This window comes from Uloborus diversus, chromosome 2, assembly GCF_026930045.1.
Source record: "Uloborus diversus isolate 005 chromosome 2, Udiv.v.3.1, whole genome shotgun sequence".
In the NCBI taxonomy this organism is placed as follows: Eukaryota; Metazoa; Arthropoda; class Arachnida; order Araneae; family Uloboridae; genus Uloborus; species Uloborus diversus.
In genome coordinates, this window is record NC_072732.1 from 133,271,883 (window position 1) to 133,293,092 (window position 21,210).

Genomic DNA, 21,210 nt, shown 5'->3' on the forward strand with positions numbered 1-21,210 from the left:
ACAGTCTACTTTAATATCATCGTTTTTTTCCATACCGTGATACATTTTCGTACTGCGGTTCAAAATTACTTCCAATGATTGTTTTTAAATCGCCAGTTTAATAAGTCTCATATTAGAGACGAAAACGCGAAAGCTCCTATGACACAAATGAGTGCGACATTAGTAAAAAAAAATCACCTCAACGTTTCGTTTCTGGTAGTAAATTTGACAAAAAAAAGTATTGAACATGGTACACTTCTGTCTAAAGCCTATTGCGATATAGTTCGGTCACGATTAGGATGCGTACAAATGTTATGGACAAAAAGAAATGCAATGATTTTTAATATGTGGTAAAAGTTTTTTTTGCCTGTGTCAGATTTGGTTTAAGTCAAAAACCTATTCAATTTACTATTATGTAATTAGTAAAAAATAAAAATTATATGTCATGAGAAATATAATGACACACTATAGTTGACTTAAAAACACACGTTTTAATATATAATTGTAGCTTTTTAAACACTTTTTTTTTTCATTTTACATAGTAAATAAAGGGACTTAGCACTTTAACTTAGATTTGTTTTTCTTTTACTTTAAATAATGCAAATATAGAAGTTACTGTTAACATAATACTATCTGTATCTGTAGAATGTTATAAATATTTAAAACGCTATTGAACGAAAGGTGATTTTACGGCACAAACCATTCTTTTAAGTATATTATTTCGCTGTAATACAGTATGTTGCAAAAACAGAAATTGCAATTTAATGCTATGTTTATTATGTATAAATTCCTAAAATGGCTAACTTGAGAAATGCAAATAACTTTTTAAAATTGTATGTCTTTTATTCTTTAGATGAAAATTAAATGTTTATAACACAAATAGGATTATTTGTCAAAATTTTCAGAATAATAGTCCTTGTAACCGTAATGGAAATTCAAATACTGAAGAGGAACTACGTAACTGAAAATATGACAATGGTTCCAATCGGATTAACATTAGTTAAATATTCCGGGAGATAACTAATGAGAGTTCGATACAAAGCTCAACTATTGACTTAGTAATGCTTCGTACAGCTATGTATATAATAGTTCTGCCAGTAGACTGCAATTTAAATGCTTCAAGATTACCGTTTCCTGCTTCAAAAATCAGAATAAAACTCCCCGACGAAAATGCAAATTCACATTTTGGCAAATTAAGACGCTCCGTCATTCTAGCTGCCAGATTTTGAAACATTGTTTTTCGTTTTTAAAACTTTTTTTCTCGCTTTTTATTTCAAATTTGCTAATTACTCTGTGTTTATAAAATTAATTTTGCCTTATATTCAGCCCGCCTTTTCAGATTACTAAATATCATTTGAAATAGAACTAATAAATATTAAAACTGACATCATGATAAGTTTATTGAAAAATAAATTATTTCTGCAGTAGTTAATGCGTGCAATTATAGTAATACATTAAGTAATACATAAGTAAAATATTTATTTCAAATAAGGTATAATACAAAAGAAAACAATCTGTAGGAGACATAATAAAAGAAAAAAGATTCTAGAATTGAGTTTGTGACTGAAAATAAACAGATATTTCGACTAGTTATTTACCTATCACGAAACGAATAAAATGAGCAAACACTAACCATGATGAAGTAAAAGCAATAAGCAGCTTCAACTGCTCGAAACAGTACACTGAATGTTATGACTGAAAGAGAAATTGCAACGTTTTGCAAAAATACTGTAGTTCTGACTGTTCTTTTGGAAATTATGTCCATTTCCTTTATGTTCAGTTTCAACAGTCGGAAATATTTTTTTCCACGTGTAACTATCTTTTCAATAATAATAATACTTAAAAAAATCAGAAATTGTTCCTCAGATGGCATTTACATTTAAAAAACCTGAACGTTTTTGAGAGACCTTAAGCAAAAGCAAATTTTAATAGGATTGCGCTGAAAAGAAAAAGCTTTTCTTTTATCGACGCCTTTTAGTGTTTTCTCAATTTATTTGCATATGCACTGAATATTAAGCTCCTTTATTTTAAAAAAGAAACAATGAAAATAAAATAATGCTCTATGATTGATACCAGACTTAATTAACTACATTTTTTTCATTAGTTGAAACGGTGCGATTTCAATCGGTTTACACATTCCTTTGTTCCACTTCTAAAACTTTTGTTCTATGGCTCAGTGAATGTTAATTAATAATCTTCTTTTTCATGTATTTCTTTCTTTGAACTTTACGCTCTTTTATGAAAAGTACGGGATGGGCTCAGCATGTAGAATTAAAAATGTGAGATCGTTAAAAATCCCCTTTCTTTGATTCAATTAATTTAGTGTTCTTAATTTCATTTTCTCATTGAAATAAAAATTCATAAAAGCGTGTTTTGCATTAGTACCACAATTAATTAATATTAGCCAATATATATTATTTTATTTCAATCAGTTTAAGTTTTTGGTTCTACATGTCAGGAAATTCAGGGTATATAAATAAATTTTTATTCGCACCCTTTCTTTGTACGCTTAGCAATATTTGAGTATCAAGTATGCAAATTTTAAAACGATTACGAACAAAATTTCCCCTAGCATAAAATCTCTAAAAAATTACCTGATAGAAAATAATGATTAAACAAATGAGGAAAGAGTAAGTTTAACAGAAACACAGCTTAACCAGCTTTTCCATAAAAAATATGCGTATTAAAGTAAAATAAAAAATATTGCTCAAAACAATGGTTGAAACAAAATGATTATACCTCAATAATTATATCTTATATAATTAAAAACTGAGCATATGCATCTATGTATGTATCCATGTCCAAGTTACTTCTTCCGAATGACAGTGAACTGACCATCGAACCAGGTATCGATAAATTCGTAATCTTCCCGTCTTTATGTTTGGCTATTTAGCGTAATCCTATGATAATAATTAGCGGAGATGTCAATTTAAAACTATATATATTAATTATGACATTTAGCTTTCGACAAAAAATCCCTATTTTTGGACCGCTTTCCTCCATTCAAATTATTATTCAGTGCTTCATCTCAAATTTCCGTAACAATGCTTTTATTAAAATTTGTAACGTGAAGAAAATCATTGAGAAGAAATATCTGTTGCCATTTTTTTTCTCTCGAATATGCACAAATAAAATTCTGGCTTTTATTTTAAAGGCTTTTCTTGTAATCAGGGGATTTAAAATGTTTACTTTTGATTATTTTTCCGCAATCTGTTGCAAAATGTTACTGTTTATTTTCTGTTCAAGTCTGATTGTTGAACACGTGTCACTTGACATAACTTTTATTTTTGAGTTAGACGATGCAAAGGCGCCGCAGCTAGAATCAATAGAAAACATGAAAAGCGTATGTCCTTGAAAAGCGTATTCTATACAATAATTTAATCCCTCATTTTTGACAAGTTAAGTACACAGAAATATTTGTTTCAGTTTCTTCTATTTTTTGAAATATTAAATTTACATCATATTTGTAGGGTTTGCAGTATTTTTATAATTTTAGATGCTAAAAAAATGTTTCTCTTTTTTAGTATTGCTGTTAGAAAGTTTATTATATGTGCTAATTTGAATATATTTTTATTGCAAAAAAGGAAGAAAAGAGAATGTTTTTCTTAATTTTTTTTTACATTTTTTAAAGTATTTTAGAAAAAGGTGTTCATCGTGAAAAAAACCGTATGTTTAATAAAGAATTTTGCATTGGATTCAAATTTCTCGTTTTAACTGCTACTCTGAATAATTTAATTTCTTTTCGGACAGATTTTTTCCTAGAGAAATATTTTTTCAAGATATTTTGCCTGTTTTCATCTTTCAATGGTTTGATTTTTTACATTTATTTATACTTTTATTTAAATTTTACATGTTAGGTTAATGAAAAAACACATTTCTCACCGTGTTTGAGATTAAAATTGCACTTTTATAGCTGCAAAAAATTGTATATTTTTAAACTGTAATTTATATTTATAATTTGAAATATATTCCTGGAATCTCGATTGCAAACTTGATATTGACAATACAAAATACACCTACTTGTTACTGGTTGGGTTCCCCTAACTAGTCATTTGCCTTAATAAAGTTTCAAACTCCGATTAGCGTGTCTGACTTGGGGTCGATTTGCCTGGTGAATACTATCGTATGTCTGACATGGTCGGCTTGACTACAGAGTTGAAATAGTATTTTGTGATTGCGAACTTTTTCAGTACAGTTTCCTCTTGCTACCGATTGTTTTGGTGAATTATTACTGTAAGTTATGAAGTCTATAGCACATCTCATGTTTTCATGGTATGGTGGCCATAAAAATGTTTAGTATGGTGTTCAGAAAGTTCAGGTGCGGCGAATATTTAAAACGCCTTTACCTTATTGGTAAAATCAGGGTTTAAATGAACTGCGCAAATGAACTATTATATCGTGTAAGGAGTTTTTTTCATAAATATGAAAGTAGAAAAAATCTTTTTTACACTATTTAAAAGTTATTTGTAAACATAAGAACGTAATTGTGAACAAACTGAATACTTAATCATCTTATGAGGTACGTACTGTGGATATACACCAGTATCCAAAAGTTAAACGTCATTCGAAAAAAAAATTGGTCAAAGTGTTAAAAATTATTTATGAGGAAATTATACGCAAATGAAATATTACATATTATATTATATCGTGTAAGGAGTTTTTTTTTCATAAATATGAAAGTAAAAAATAATCTTTTTTACGCTACTTAAAAACTATTTGTAAACAAAAGAACGTAATTGTGTAACAAGAATACTAACTCGCCTCAGGAGGTACGTACTGTGCATATACACTAGTGTCCATTGAAGTAAAAAATAATCTTTTTTACGCTACTTAAAAGCTCTTTGTAAACAAAAGAACGTAATTGTGTAACAAACTGAATACTAACTCGCCTCATGAGGTACGTACTGTGCATATACACTAGTGTCAAAAAGTAAAACGGCATTCGGTAAACAATGTAAAAATGTGATTAAATATTGTTCGAAGTGCTAAAAATTATTTATGGGGAATCATTATTTGAAGATGAAACATTGAGCATAAGCAAAACGTTAAAACTGCTGTCGACTTGTGCGAAACCTCTTCTCTGCGAGTGTGGGAGGGACAGAGTCATGAAATCTAAGATCACATTGGCTAAGATTTTACGGATGTGCATCCACGGGCAATTTAAAAACAAAAATGTTTAGAAATGTTTTTACTTCAATTTTAAGCTAAACTTTCACAGCAACAGTCTTTTTTCGGGGAAAAATACCCTTGCGCTCTTTTCATTTCATTAGAACGCAATTTAAAACTTTACATAATTTCAAAAGGAAAAACAAAAGTCTTTACTTAAAATTAAATTTATGTTAGGTATGATAATATACTAATGTTATGGTTTCAAGAAAAACGCTTTCGGTTTGTATTGAATGGCATCGTGATAGGCACGCATGCTAAACACAATTCTGTACTTGAGAGCCAGACTAGCGCGAGTCCAAAAATTGAAATTTGCATTTATTAGTACATTGTAGGTTTAATCCTATTTCGTATCGAACCATGTAAACGTAGTTCTAAAAAAAACCTTTATGATTTTTTACCCGTGTTAAAAGAGCGCGCATTCCATCTTTTGCATGGACCAGACAAACGTTTTCCCTCTCTCCTGTCAAGTAGTGATTATGCGATTTATGTTGTTCTGGCTCTGAGGTACAGAATTGAGCTTATATCAATCATAAGCGATACTAATATTCATTAATCAACGCGAACACATTTCGTGTTTCAGTGACACCATTTCATGATATAATAAATTTTTTACACGAGTAAAATACTTTTTACCAAAGTTGAGGATGTACCACATTTATAAATAATTTATTAGTCGATATTTAGCTATTATTCTTAATTCATTAGCGATTTCAAAATAACAGAAAATAAACAAGCAGATGATGTGTATATGTATATACAAAAGAACTCATTAATGAAACGAAGGTCCATTGCTATTAGCAATGGTTTTAAACTTCAGTAGAAAATTTCATACTAAAGCATTAATTAGGGCAGAGACGCTATAATTAATTAAGTTTCGGTTTGAAAAAATTCGTAAAATGCGCCTATCTCAGAAATACTATGATATCGTTATAAATTCTGTATTTTTTTGAAACATAAATTTTACTTAAGCAGAAAATTCATTTTCTTGCGGAGTTTAGAAGAAAGGACACCTTAATTAATGAAAGCAGAGAAACGTTAAACGAAAGCAGAATTTCATGAATTTACTTCGTGGCGGTGAATCAAAATCATTTTAAACCCAAGAGAGCTAATTAAGAGAATTATCTTTTAATTAAGATACATTTTTATAAGCTCATTCCACTTTTTATTGTGTCAAATAATTTTCGTACTATTTAGTAAGCAAATTCCTTTTTACACAAAACACAACATGAAGTCTGTCTCGTAGGTGACAGAGGGTGAAAATATTCAAGCACTGAATTTTTAAATTAAATCTATTTATACAGGGTGTTCCGTTTTAACCTGCAAGACCTTTATTTTCGCAACCGTTAGTCCTAGATATATACTTCCAATTGCAAAAATATTCAAAATCAGGTGCTGAGTTAAGATATTGAAATTTTGAAGTAAAAATAAAAATTAGTCAAAAAATACAAAATTTAACTTTATATACGGGCATTAGTCTCCTAACGAATATTTAGAAAAATAATTTCCATTGAAAACTATTACTGACACAAAAAACTTGACATTTGTGCGACCAAAACCCAAGGAGATTTTCGAGTTTAAAGTTTTTAGGGACCATGCAGAAGATGAGATTTGAACTTATCGCCCTTTCAGAAGAATGTCTGGATGTCGAAGTTAAAAAACCAAGTATTTTATGCTTTTTATTCTTTTCAAAAAATAAATGCAAAAGTTATGTCATGATAAACAAAAACACACTACAAATTCTCGAACAATTTGAAAAACCACTTTATACACACATATAATTTCAAACCCTTGTAAATAGCTACATTTTCCCCCAAAAGGTGTTATTGACGGCGAGTGAAAAGTGGTGTAAGTTATTAAACACTGCGTTTTATATCTCGGTGAATATTGGTCGTACCAATGTCAAACTTTTTTTGTTGGATATATTTTTCAATGAAGATTATTTCCCTATTTATGAGTTAGGGAACCTTGGGTCCGTATAAAAAGTTAAATTTTGTACTTTTTGACTCATTTTCATTTTTACTTCAAACTGTCAATATCTGAACTCTGGATCTGATTTGGAACATTTTAGCAACTGGAAGTATACACCTAGAACAGACGGTTGGGAAAATAAAAGTCTTTCAGGTTAAAACGGAAAACCCTGTATATTAGTATAGTCCTCTTTTCGAAGTTGTAGGTATTTTTTTTATAGACACCTCCCTAATTTCTCTCCTCATACAAAAAACTTATTTTTGCACCATTTTAACTCAATATTAGCAAGTGCCCGAAAAGAGTTTTTCATTTTGAAAACATAAAAAAGAGAAAAAAAGGGGGAATTTTTAATTTTTATTATAAAATTTGATTTTTGTATATTCAACATCAACCTTGAACTTCAATGCATAAAACTACACCCCCAACCCTTTTCTGATGATCTGTTCTAATTTCTTTATTCTGCTAAATGTTGTTACCTGTACACAAGTGGCTATGGTTAGACACTTTGCAAACGCTTGGTATACGATTATATTTATGAATGAGGCAAAATGATATGCCCAAGTCGTAATTTATATGAGTATTGTCTGACGTTATGTTTTCACAATTATGCAACGGAAAACAATTTTATTTCAGTGAAATTAGCCAAAAAATAAAGGTCTTAATTGGAAAATACTAAATTTTTCTTTAGAGAAATCTTTGTTAAGTCTTTCCAAATGAAACACGAAAAGTTCCCAACTTTCTACTCTCCGCTTCACTTTCCTATTTTGTTTGGGGGGGGGGGATTTCACATTCTGATCTAGAAAAGTGGTGTGTCATTTTTAGCTTTTTTTTACGCTGAGTCGAATAAGATAAGAATTAAGTTCGTAAGATACGTATTTGAGCAGTAAAAACCGATTTTATTCATAAAAATGGCAAAATACGCATCTTTGTTTAGAAATTTAAAGCTTCATCAAACTTCGGAGCAATTCATTTTTCTCCGGTGGCATTTAAAGGAAAAAAAAACACTAAACTGTCTTTTTACCCGCCCTTTAACGTCAAATTTATTGGTTTTCATCTGTTAGTACGTAATGTGTGAAAAAGAGGGCCGAGAGAAGTCTAATTAAAAGTTGTGAGTAAATATCTGAAGAGTGAAACACCAGCATTAGAGAAGAATGGAAAATGCAGTGATGAATTTAAACAAAAAATACGATCACGCCTTTAATGCACCGATGATGAAATAATTGTCTCGTGTTTTGTTGACCGACTTACTGTCTTCGGTATAATCTTTTCAGCGCCCGATGTGTGAAAATGTTATTGCGCGAAGTTGGGTGGATTATCATCATTCGTCTCCAACCGTCTTATCCAACGAAAGAATACGCTTAACGTCATTAATATATAAGCCTTTTCGAACGTATTTTTCACTTTCAGTAGACCCTCGTTTTACGCGGGGGTTAAGTTCTACGGAAAATGAAACCGCGTAAGACTTAATAGTAGTGTTAAAATAGGGTTTAGCTTCCGTAGATAAAAAAGCTACTTCGTTCTAGTGATGACTAATTGTATAATAAGTTTAATGTGTACTTATATCGATTTTTAAGCACAACACGTATAAAGAAAACATGAATTAACTTTGTGTTCTGTTTACAAAAATGAGCTGGCTATGATAGTCTTTTGGAAGTTTTTAAGAATTTTTCTCTGCAATTCTTTGCAGAGCATTAACGCATCCATTGCAGAATCTAACTTCACTAACAAATCAGAAAGGTCATTTTTTACTGTCTAGGAATGGTTCAAAATTTTCAATGTGAACGTTTTTGGTTGTGTGTGACCGATGTCAGTATCCTCGTTGGTTTTGGCCGCCTTTGTCACTCCTAAAAGCTCTTCTTCCAGTGAGTTCTAAACTCCACGAGTTTCATAATTTTACTTCTGGAACCATTCGCATAAAATGTCTCTAGTGGTTCCAGCTCGATTATTAGCACAGCAAAATGCAGTTTATTATGTGTAATCTGAACTTTGTAGAGGTTTGATTTTGAAAAAAAAGGAAAATTTTATCTGTTTGCATTGCCGCATCCGCGTAAAACCGAAACTCATCCGCGTAAAATAAAATAAAGGTGCCAAATCTTAAACCGCGCATAATCGAAACCGCATAAAATAAACCCGCGTAAAACGAGGGTCTACTGTATTAAATGCTAATAGAACACTGAGAGTTAAGTAAGAAAAAGGAAAAAAATGAAGTTAATTTATTTGATTTTTAAGTGACTTGTTTAGTAGCAACCTTTGAACCAAACCAATCTCGTCGTTCGACAATTTGGAACTCATTCCACTGGCGTATTTGTACTGGAGAATTTTAGCACAAATTACTCATGTATTAATCTATCATCTTTCTATTCGTCTTATATATCAGTACATTTTCATCTATCTATACATGTATGGTGTATAAGTTTTGAATTATAAGAGAAGCACTGAAGGATGTTTCTTTTTTTTGTACTATTAAAATTTACTGTCATACATACCATTGTACTATAAAAATATTTAAAAAAAGAATAAGGAAAAATGTGATTTACTCTACATAAAACTGATTCCAATGCTTCTTTCTGGTCCCCTGTTAAATTAAAATTTCCATTGAAAGCAAACAATTAAAAGAAAATTTATAAAAGAAAGGTCACTAAATATTTCTCTACCTTCTCTTGAAATCATTTTACAAAGCGATTCTCATATTTATTTATTTTTTTGTTTAAGGCCCTCTTTTTTTACATTATCAAGAAACCTTTTTTTGATCTTTGTATTTTTTAAAATGATATTTAATTAGGCAACTTGACGCTGGTATTCATTAAAAAAATAGGAAATTAATAAATAAGTTGGAATTTTGAGATAAGTTTAGAAAAATGGTCGAAACAAAGTTTCAGGTTTGTATAATTTGGTATTATTTTGTAGGAAAATGTAGCACCAGGAGATTTTTTTCCTCTTATGCTATTTTGAGCTTTTTCTTGAATTTTCTTTGTTACATTTCTCTCGTAAAAGAAAAAGTGGTCTTTCAAGCAGTATTGGGTAGTTATTCGGCAGTAAGTAACAAACATTAAATTTAGAATCTGAAGTATTTAATATGTATATTGCTCGTTCCTTCTATGAAAAATACTTTCCTCTTTTATTTAGTCAACGATGTTGATCAATGTGGAGGCAAGTAGTAATTGTTTTTAACTATAAAAGTTTTGACGAAATACTTTTGAGTTTCAAAAGTTAAGAAAATCAACAATTAGCAGTAACTACACTAGTCAGCATTTCTTTCTTTGTTTCTTTTCTTTTTTCCTTCTTTCTTTTTTTTTTTTGACCCATGGTAAAAACTACCTAACATTTGAGTAAAAATAAGCATTTATATCTTAGAATTGTATTATTATAGCAACATTTGCTTTATTATGTGTCAAGAAATGATATTACCTGGTTAATTTGTTGACTCGCGACGCGGTTCGAAACAGGTGAGCCGCTGCTTGGGGTATGTTGCTCGGACCCACTGACGAAGAAGCAGTTTATTTGTGCTTATAATGTTATGTTTACTTGTGTTCTTTAATTCGTTTACATACCTACACATTTCCGACTTTTTAAAAATTAAATACTTGATGTAATTCTAAGTGCTGCAATTTAAGCCTTGTTTTTATTGATTTTTCGTGTGTTCCAATTTCTGCACACACACACACACACACACACACACACACACACACACACACACACACACATACACACACATATACACAGTAGGCTAGGCTCTCCATTTAATGACGCGCTATTTAACGACGATTTTTTGTTTTCCCTTGAAAGTCGTTAAACAGAGAGCGTGTGTGTGTAGGAGGAGGAGTATCAACCATAGACTTATCGCCTTCTACTACAGACAAATGAGCCCTTTCTTGCCTTTTCCTCAAAAAAAAAAAAAAAATGCTGTCCTCATAGTCTTTAAACAAAAGTTTTCTTTCATTAGAAGAAAATCTTGCCGTCTTTCTGTAAACTTATACCCCAATGCTGAAAAAAAAAAAAAAAATGCATGCAATTAACTCAAAAATTTTGAGAAATAAAACCCTGTAACACAGGAGAAATAAATTTAGGTTTTAGTCGAGAAAAATAAGCTTTCGTTTTATCTTGTATTTTGCATTCAACATAGTTAATCCTTGAAGAGCAATATTTCCTTGAATTGTTTTTTGTACATATTATTTGATGAAATGCTTGTTTTAATTTTGCGGAACTTCTGATAAAATCTACACCACAAGTTTTTATTTCTTTTTTAATACAGCAAAAAAGCGATACTCTCTGTTAAGTTACTTTTCAGAAGCTGCAAATCAAGTACCTTTGCGCAATTTTACGGTTTTATTTATTTATTTTTCCTCACTTCATAAAAATACAAGAAAAAAAGCAAGCATTTTTTCAATTACATAGATATTCGTTTAAACGGGATCAAGTTTCTCATAGAAAGTTGTTTTTTTTCATGGTAAATGATTACCGTATATATACAGTTTGTTACACGAGTTCTTGTAAAAAGGCTGTTGTTTTAGCTTGTTGAATACAGAAAAAGGTGTTTTAAAGTCACAGAAAAATGGTTAAATTTTTGCAGTGCTGCATTAAATCATTTTAATCGTCAATGTGAAGAAAATCTGAACTTATTGGAGATATTTATCGCCTGAACAATTCCAACGCACTTAAGATAATTCAGTTGAACTTAAGGTAATTCAGTTAGACGATGAATTCCAGCTTCTTGATGCCATAACACAAGCTGCCTCGGTACCTGCTCGCAATTCAGCCTAAGCTCACGTGGCGGGGGTGGGTGGGGGGTGTATACTTGTATAGAGCTTTGGTGCTTGGATTCAATATTTAGCAAATCTAGACTCTGAGTTATTATATTTATTTCCCATAACCAATACTTGAAGCGTTTTAAGCATTCAATATACAAGTAATTGGCTCTTTTTTATGCAAACTTGCAGTCGTGCGTTGGAATTGTCCATTTTTGACAACAAATAGTAATTTTTTTTTGTATTTAATACTCCGTAATTTTTTTAAAAAAGTATTTTTAAAAGTGTATAATTTGTGTTGCATATTTCAAAATATTTGTGCTTCTGCTATAGAAATGTTAGTCAGTTACCCGTGAAATTGCACTTTTAATGATATGTTTTAAGAATTGGATAAATGAAATTTGAATAAAATATAGATAAATCTTTACCAGTTCATATTTAAGAATATTTTGAATTACTAAGTACCATTTTTACTGTCCAATTAAAAGCCATACAGTATTATGACATTTTAACATTACGTCAGCATTAGAAATAAAAAGAGAAAATTGTTACCTCATTATTTGAATTCTTTCAAAATTTGTACACTTCCTGCATCTTTTCTTACTTAACAAGACGTAGCTTATTATTTTAAATATAAATGAAGTTTTTTTTAGACTTTGTTACGAATTGTCATTATTGTTTTGAATTCTGTTTAATATTTTTTGCTCTAATTGAGTGAAACGAAACTTATCGAGTGAGAAAAGAAAACAAACATTCAGACAGTGCGTTTATTTCTCTTTGTAGATAATTGAATCAGATATTTTTGGATTTTTGTTTTAAAAAGGTGTAGCTTTGACATACTGATAAATATAATTAGTTCTTTTGTTGTTGGACATTCTGGAGGTTGAAGTTTCCTCCCTTGAAGAATGAAATTAGGTAATTTCAAAAGTTAGACAAGTTTGCATAATAAGATTTTGAAATCTGCCAAGTTCGATGTCATTGATATTTGATATTCATGAGAATTGTGCCATGGCTCAGGTAAACGGCAGTATCAGCCGAAATGAGTTTTCGAGATATTTGAAGAAATGTGTGTCGGACTCAACACTAACAATAAGGAAATGTTGGAATTGATCTTTTTTTTCGCTCATTCTTTTCAGCAGAAATCAAATAAGTGAACTTATGCAGTTATGCTAACGTAGAAAAGATGACAAAAAGGAAAAAAAAATAACATTCGAAAATTTGTAGTTACTGACCTTTACCTTCCCACGGCAGAATTGTTCTAAGGAATGTGACCCCTTTTTTAAAGAAAATACATTTATATCTTATTTATCTTGTTTATTTTGTCTGTGTTATTTTTGATAATAAGTCTAAGTTTTTACGCGTCTTTTGCATGATACGTTTGCACTTAAAGATATCCGATAAAAGCTTTCATCGGATGTCTTTACATCCAAAACCATTGAAAAAGTGGAACTTTGAAATCCCAAAAGACGCGTCTGCAGTTCTTTGCAAATCTGTCCGATTTGATGTTAGTTATGTTTCCTTTTTATCTGTCTTTTACTAGAGAAAGATGCCGGACGTTTTTGAAAGATATTTGTAAAATTAATATACATTTTTACGTAATTTGAATGTAGATTTCCGAAGGCGGTTATACTCCTGTACATATCTGCAATTTATCATGTAGTATTATGTAGTACTTAATAACGTAGTACTATGTAGCACTATGTAGTATTTTATCATGTAGCACTATGTAGTATTTTATCATGTAGCACTATATAGTATTTTATCATGTAGCACTATGTAGCACTTTATCATTTAGTACTATGTAGTATTCTATCATGTGGTACTTAAGAAGTATTTTAGCATAATATTCATACCAGGTAGTTTTTTTAATGCTCTTCTTAATAAATCCAACGTATCGGTAATTTTCGTTACACGTTTATCGTTTCAATTAAATTTGTGTAATGTAATTTTGCATTATGCTGACGGATTGACAAAAATTCTATCTTACTACTGAGGAATTGCCAAATTATCTCGCTATAACCGTAAACGTAAGTTCTGCATTATTTAAAATCTACATAACTGGCAGCACATACCGCCAAACGACCTTATCTCATGTGTTGGATCAATTGACTTAACGGGTTGACCACTACAGTGTTAGAAAAAAATTAAAATTTTACGGTATAAGTTACTGACATCCATGTTACCAGTACCTTTTATCGTACAATCATGTTTTACTGTAAAATTTTACGGTAGAATAAATGAAAATTAAAACGCGCAAATGCATACGAGTTGGAACACGTCGAGTCAGTGGAAATACGGTGTTAAGTACTTTGCACTGTAAGTCCAGTGGTGTATCAATTTGCGGTGAAATCGTTTATTTCTTCTGGTACAATTTACTGTAATTTTTTTCGACAATGCTAACACTCTATTTTACAGTAATATTTACAATAATTTTTCCTAAATTTTTAACAGTGTAGGGTTTTATGTAAAGGAGATGTTTGCTTTGCGACACTCAGAATGTAGTTAAGTTGGAGAATAACATTTTAAATTCAGCCAAATTTAATGTTCTCTCGGCAAATTCAATTAAACAAGCACCTATAATATCTTAATGAAATATGTAAAAGGAACAAAGAGCATTGAAAATTGAACGTATAGGATGAAGAGAACAACAACTTCACTAACTGCGCCCGTCAAATTCTTATATAAAGTTTTACAGACATTGAAGATCTTACATTTAAAAACAGTTTGACGAAAGGTTCTGTGAAAATCTAGAAAAACAATGTCAATAGTTGCAAGCTGACTGAAAATGGGACTTTTAACTTTTGTTGCCAAATTTGGAGACATATATCGAATTGTATTATATGTGTCGCTAATGTCATTTTTGCCCAAATACTTTCGTTTTAATTTTAAGTTTACCTTTACTGCGTCAACGAAATGAAAATTTCAAAAATAAAGTAAGATCCACCCAGTTTTAATAAGAATTGCAAAGAATGCTTATTATTTTGTCTCACTATTGCAAAGTCACCTAGTAGGCTTCGTAGGCTAACTACCTATTTCAGAATGTCTTTCCTGGCTATACTTGACTATGACCAGCCATCGAACATTAGCAAAGTCTTGCTGGAAACGTATAATGTTTACCAAAACGTGTGACTGATTTTATATTTACCTCTACTTATGAAAGGAATTGTCTGCCTGCATGCCGGTGTGTGCATTATATTATGTCACATTTCACACCATTGCCACACAGATAGGGTCCAAAATGGAAGCAGTATACAACACAGTTTCTGAAATAGCAATCATATGTGTGCACAAAAGAACATCAGGCTGTAATAGAAGCTCTCAGCAACCAGTGTGTTTTATACACTAACACCTATAGCCCGTAGTTTGTTGGTAACACAATATGCTAAATGAATATTCTTGCACTAGTTGTAGCGCTAGTTCAACTAGTGGGCTTTTGACTTGCATCGTGTATTTTATTCATTTTTGGACTTTATTTGCAAAAATTTATATATATATATATATATATATATATATATATATGTGTGTGTGTGTGTGTGTGTGTTTAAACATTAACTAAAAATATTGTTTTAAAGTTTAATGAATTATTTTTTTTCGCAAATGTTTTTAAAATACCTCACATACTCATATTTTTTCTTAGGCCCTGTGTAACTCTAACAATAAATATAATAAAGAGGGGCACTTGTGAACATGTTAACTTCAAGTAAAAAATCTTGAAACATTCTCAAGTGATGACAGTATCAATGCTAATTCTTGACCAGACTTTAAGAGCAATGAGCCATTCTGTGCTTCTGTGGTGACAACTTTGTTTAAGCAGGTGATGTATAAAATTTTATCAACGTCTTCTCTTTACGTGAAAATTTTAAACTGACTGATAAGCTCAACATATATATTGTAAACCTTTGGTATTAGTAAACCATTAAACCTTGCTCATGAGAACAATTAAAGACATTTTTTTAATACCAAAATAAAGTAAAGAAATAAATTTTTAAGGAATCGCAAACGAATCCACGACACTAAGAAAAACCTCAATCAAGGTGAGATTTTTGTGCTGAGGAATTGAACTTCTGTTTTGAAAAATAAAAAAAAGGAAAAAAAAATCACACATGCCTCCCCCACTTTACCCTATGACTGATTTATACTCAGAGCAAATAGTTTCTCATTTGCTTTTTTTTTTTTTAAACCAGACCACACATGAAAGAAATTCGTAAATGCTTTTTGATTACAGAAACATTGATAATGCCACAGTATGTGTCCACTAATGATCGCATTTGTATTTTATCTACATTAATGACATTTGTCTCTTACGATGAATATACTAGCACTTTTTGTGATGTTTCAGATCCGGCACAGCTAGAAGGAGAAATTCCTATGGTGTAGCTTCCATTTGTGACCTGTTTCAAATTAAAAATCAATAATAAATGGAAAACCTTTCGTCTTATAACATGTAATGTAGTAGCTTGTTAGGAAAAAAAATGTAAACAAATTAAATGTTGTAGGTTTATTGGTATTAAGTTGTTTAGCAGTATTTGGTCTGTATTGCCCTCATTTATAACACGTATATTTCTATACATGCCTTAAGATAAATACCTTTTTTTTTGTTGATTTTTGTTTTACATAGGTTTAACTGTTTACGTTAGTTACGTTATTAGTAATGGGATTTTAATTTAGAATCTATTTATTTCCAACGCTCTTGTTTTCTATTTTGCAAGGTTTCGTTATAAATGAATATTTTAAAATTTGAAATTTACTTTCTACGAGTTTAATATTCAGTGCATACTTAAAATAGACGGACTATCTCAAAGAACACCTTTGAAAAAGGTGTTTTTTGAAACCCTGAAACATTTGTTGCAGTGCTCTGTAAAAAAGTGCAGTTTCACATTGTTATATTTTTTTCTCATTTTGCTTTTAACTCTTATTATTTTTATAAAAGAGTTATACACAGAAATGAAAAGTGATCAAACTACAGTTTTTATGACATCTGTGAATAACACTGTTTTAGTTATCCAGTACATGTGTCAACTTCCAAGTTAAATAAAAAAAAATATTTAGAAATAAAAGCATCCTTTATCAAATTTCGTGCACTTCTTAGCTTTTTCAAATCAATATTTCGCACAAAAATTATGATTTTTTCCCAGAAGAGTTGTTTGCTGATAATTCAACATCAAGTTTACTATATGATGTCGTGAGAAGCAAAGAGATCTAAGAGTTTAAAAATTAAAAATTTGAAGACAACCCGTTAAAATTATAGAGAAACTTTCCTTCTGCTTTGGGGCAAGAGCTCCTAGTAGCTCTTGTGGGTGCTGCTATACAGCATAGTTTAGAAAAAAAAATCAATGAAAGTCTACCTAGTTCTGTGCTTTATAAGGAACAGTGAAAAGTCCTCTTACAGCCTTTTGTTTTTAAATGTCTCATTTAGTCTACGCATATTTTTTGTCATGTACAATTTCGTTTACATACATACCATAACTCAAGAAATTATACTTTACCCCTCCCCCATTGTATGACAAAATGGAGATGAATTATGTTTGCGAAGGAGAAATAACTAATAAAAGCTGAAACGTGACTTTAAAAATTACTGTAAAGTTATACGAATGCTGTTAATGATTTCTTTAAAGTATTTTTATACTCAAAATGTCATAAAAAGGGTTTAACTTATACCAAATGCTCTTCCAGTATTTTACCAAATGCGAAACAAATACTTCTTTCCCACTTTTCAGTTAATTTACGACACTTCTTTATTTCCCTCACCTTTTATGCGGCTTGTAAAGAAACACCAACTCTCAAGGGACGAAACGAGGTGTTGGCTTTGTTTGCCTTCTCGTTTGACGTATATCTTAAAGAAAAGTTTTTGTGAAAGAAGATAAGGGCTTACATTTCTTAAATTACGATAACGAATCTTAGTTCCTTTCAGGATTAGTTAGTAGTTTGTTAGTTAAGTTTTACAGTGCTAGTTATATTTTAAACTTTTTTTTTAGAACTGGGTTTTAAAAAATGTTCATGTGTTTTTGATTGTGTATTTAGCTAAGCAAACATTCTAGAGTAAAGCTTTTGATTTTATGGCATGAAAAAGAAATGAATAATAATAATGTAAAAAATAATTTATATAGTATATATTCCCCCCCCCCCCCCCTAAATCTAAAAAGTGTTCTTATAAAGTTTAAAGTAAATATAAATTCATTCCTTTCTCGGATTAAGTGAGGAAACAAGTGATAAAAAAAGAAAGAAAAATACAAAAAAACAAATCCGGTAAATTGTGTTTTTGGCCCTTTACACGATGATCTTTCATCCCTTTGTAATATATTACGGAGAAATAGTCGAACTATGTTCAAGTAAAAATTAAAAAATATATATATATATTCACGCAAACTGTTTTTCTTTTCTTTCACAACAGTTCTTTTCTTTCATTTATTCTTTGTTCTCTACCTTTAAGTGATGTAGGTTCAATACAACCAAATTAGTTATTTTTCATTTTGGTATAGATTTTTGCCCTAAATCATGCGTAATAACGTCAGTTGAAATAGTGTTTTTTTTTTTTTTTGCCACGCTCAAAGTCCAATAAAGTGATTGTTAAGGAATTGGACAGAATGAAGTGGGAAAAAAAGAACAATGATTTTAAATACAATTGTCCAGTAACTTTACACGAAAGATCATTACAAGGAGTGCGCGTACTACTTTTAATCAGTTTTTTTCGTGTTATCACAAAAATCGATTATGTACCAAGTATTAAACTAACCTTATGCATTTCATTATACAGTGGCTCTTAAAAGTGTTCGTACACTTTGAAATTTTGTAGTAAAAACAAAGTAACGCGAAACAAAATTCGAATATCAAGTCCAATATTTTTTCGCATAATCTCTATGCCATTCTACATAATGTTCAGTTTTTTTTTTTTTTCACAAATTGATTTTCCATTTGAAATGGGTCAAAAGACGAAAAGACAGCGAAATAAGATGCCACTAAAGTCATCGCACACTGAAATAATTTCGGATTAACTCATGATTCAAATTATTACATGTCGTTTTTTTGAATATTTTTACATTGTGGAGACATTTATTTTAGTCATTTGGTTTTATTTTTTTGTTATGTATTCCCTAATATTCTGCTTAATATTTTTAAATGGCTGATATTCGTAAAAACAGCAAACACTATTCAAAATTTATTTTTTTTTTCATTATATTAGTGGTAAATCGCTCCGAGTTAAAAAAAAAAAAAATATATGAAAAATACACATTTGAGTGCTGTAAAAGTTTTTGAAGAACTTAATGAAAAATTTTATGTTTTAATTTCACCCAAAATTGTTAGCCAGTTTATCTGAGGAGCTGGAAAAAATGGGAGCTCTTCACGCAGAATTTTTTTTTTGTTCACGCGAAAAACAGAAAGCTTACGATTTCCGTCGCAAAATCAATAATAAATAAGCTCAAAAAATTTTGGAATAACGTCTCATTTACAGACAAAAATTAATTCAACATTTTTGGTCAAAATGTTGTATAAATGTTAAAGAGAAGAAAAAATGCGGAGTTTTATCTCAAAAACTTAACCAGGACGGTGAAGGTGTTCTTGTGTGAGGATGCACATGAGCATCAGGACGTGGTAGTTTGGTTTGGAATTTATTGATGAAATAATGAATCAAACTGTTAATTTAAATATTTTAAAAGACAATTTTAAACTATTAGCTCAAAATTTGGTTATCGGAAACATCTTTGCTCCTTTATCAAGAAAACGATAAGAAGCACACGGTTTTTAACGTTAGCGTCTGATGCCTGAAAAATTGTCCTTAAGCTTAAAAGATATCTGCTCAATCGCCAGACTTCAACTTAATGTAACAAAAGAAATCTGGGGACTGGATTACAAAAATACAACATTCAAACGAAAAACGAACGAGAAACAGTAAGACTCGAAATGCCTTTGAACACTTACTCGGAAATTGCACAAAAAAGAAAGAAAAAACAATGAAATCTATTCCCAGACATTAACAAGTTTATATAGAGATATAAAGTCATATTTAGAGATATCTGGAGGCTAGATTACGAAAAAACGGTTTTGAAACAAAAAGACAAGAAACATTAAGATTCGAGGTGGTGGATGGTTCAGAAATTGTACAAAAAAAAAAAAAAAAGGGAAATATATTCCCAGACGTTTAAAAGCTGATATGGATGATAAATAATATTTTACTAAATGATAACTTAATAAAAAGTTAAATTATTCACTAATATATAGATATTTTTTTACGTGTACGAAGACTTGTGGGAAAACATTTCTGGCGCCTTTTGATTCTTGGTTTGTTAAAAATCAAGTTTTATTATGTTTTTAAATGTTTTCATGCAGTTTTGTTAAAACAGATCATACATCTTATTATTATAAAAACCATTCCGAAATATTAGTTTTAATTAATGGATAGGGGCTTTTTTCATTGAAAATCGAAAGTGTACGAACACTTTGGCAGTCACTGTATATTGCATGGAAATGTTTATTGAATGTAAATATTAATAAAATACTAACCTGTTGCGATGATCCTGTTTCTTAATTCATAATTATTGTGATGGATATTGTAAAATAAGTATACCCAAGTAGAATAATTAAAAACAAACTGTACCAAGGTTATTTCTCTAAATGCAATAACTATTTAATTTTATGAATCATGACCAATTATAATATGTCTTTAACTAAAATCATGAAAACATCGTTGTATTTCAGCACATACATTAAAAAAATATTTTGAAAGCAAGATTTCATAATTTTATTGCTAGAATTTTGAAATTATCTGAAAACATTCATGGCAAAGAACAGTTAGAAGGGAAACTTTCTTCCGTTCTTTGGATATAGTTAATTCCTATTTTTTTTTAATCCACATTTCTTCATTTTCTTTTATGACTAGCCGAATAGAATTTAAAACCTAAAAATGTATGTTACTGACGAAATTTCATTAAAAAAAAAACTACAGGTTTAAACATATTTCCTTTTTTATATTTTTATCCTTATTTTAAATGTGTTTTTTTCTTTCTACATACACCTTTACGCTAGCACAGCCAGAATTTATATTATGAAGCGGGGGGATGGGGAGGGTTTGGGTAATAACAGTCCTTATGTGGATATAAATTAACTTATTACATTTCACAATCTTCGTTTAAACCTTAGACTCTTGGGGACTGATCCTCAAAACACCCTTAGGATCATCACAGGGAGTTCTTTCATTCATAAACGCCAATTTCAGTTTTCGATGTTAGCGCCACTTAAATGCCTTTAGCTAATATTGCACCAATAACTAATAAATAAATAAATAAATTAAAATATATATATATATAAATTATATTGTTGTTAAATAAATTTTCTGAATCAGGGCAAGAAGTTA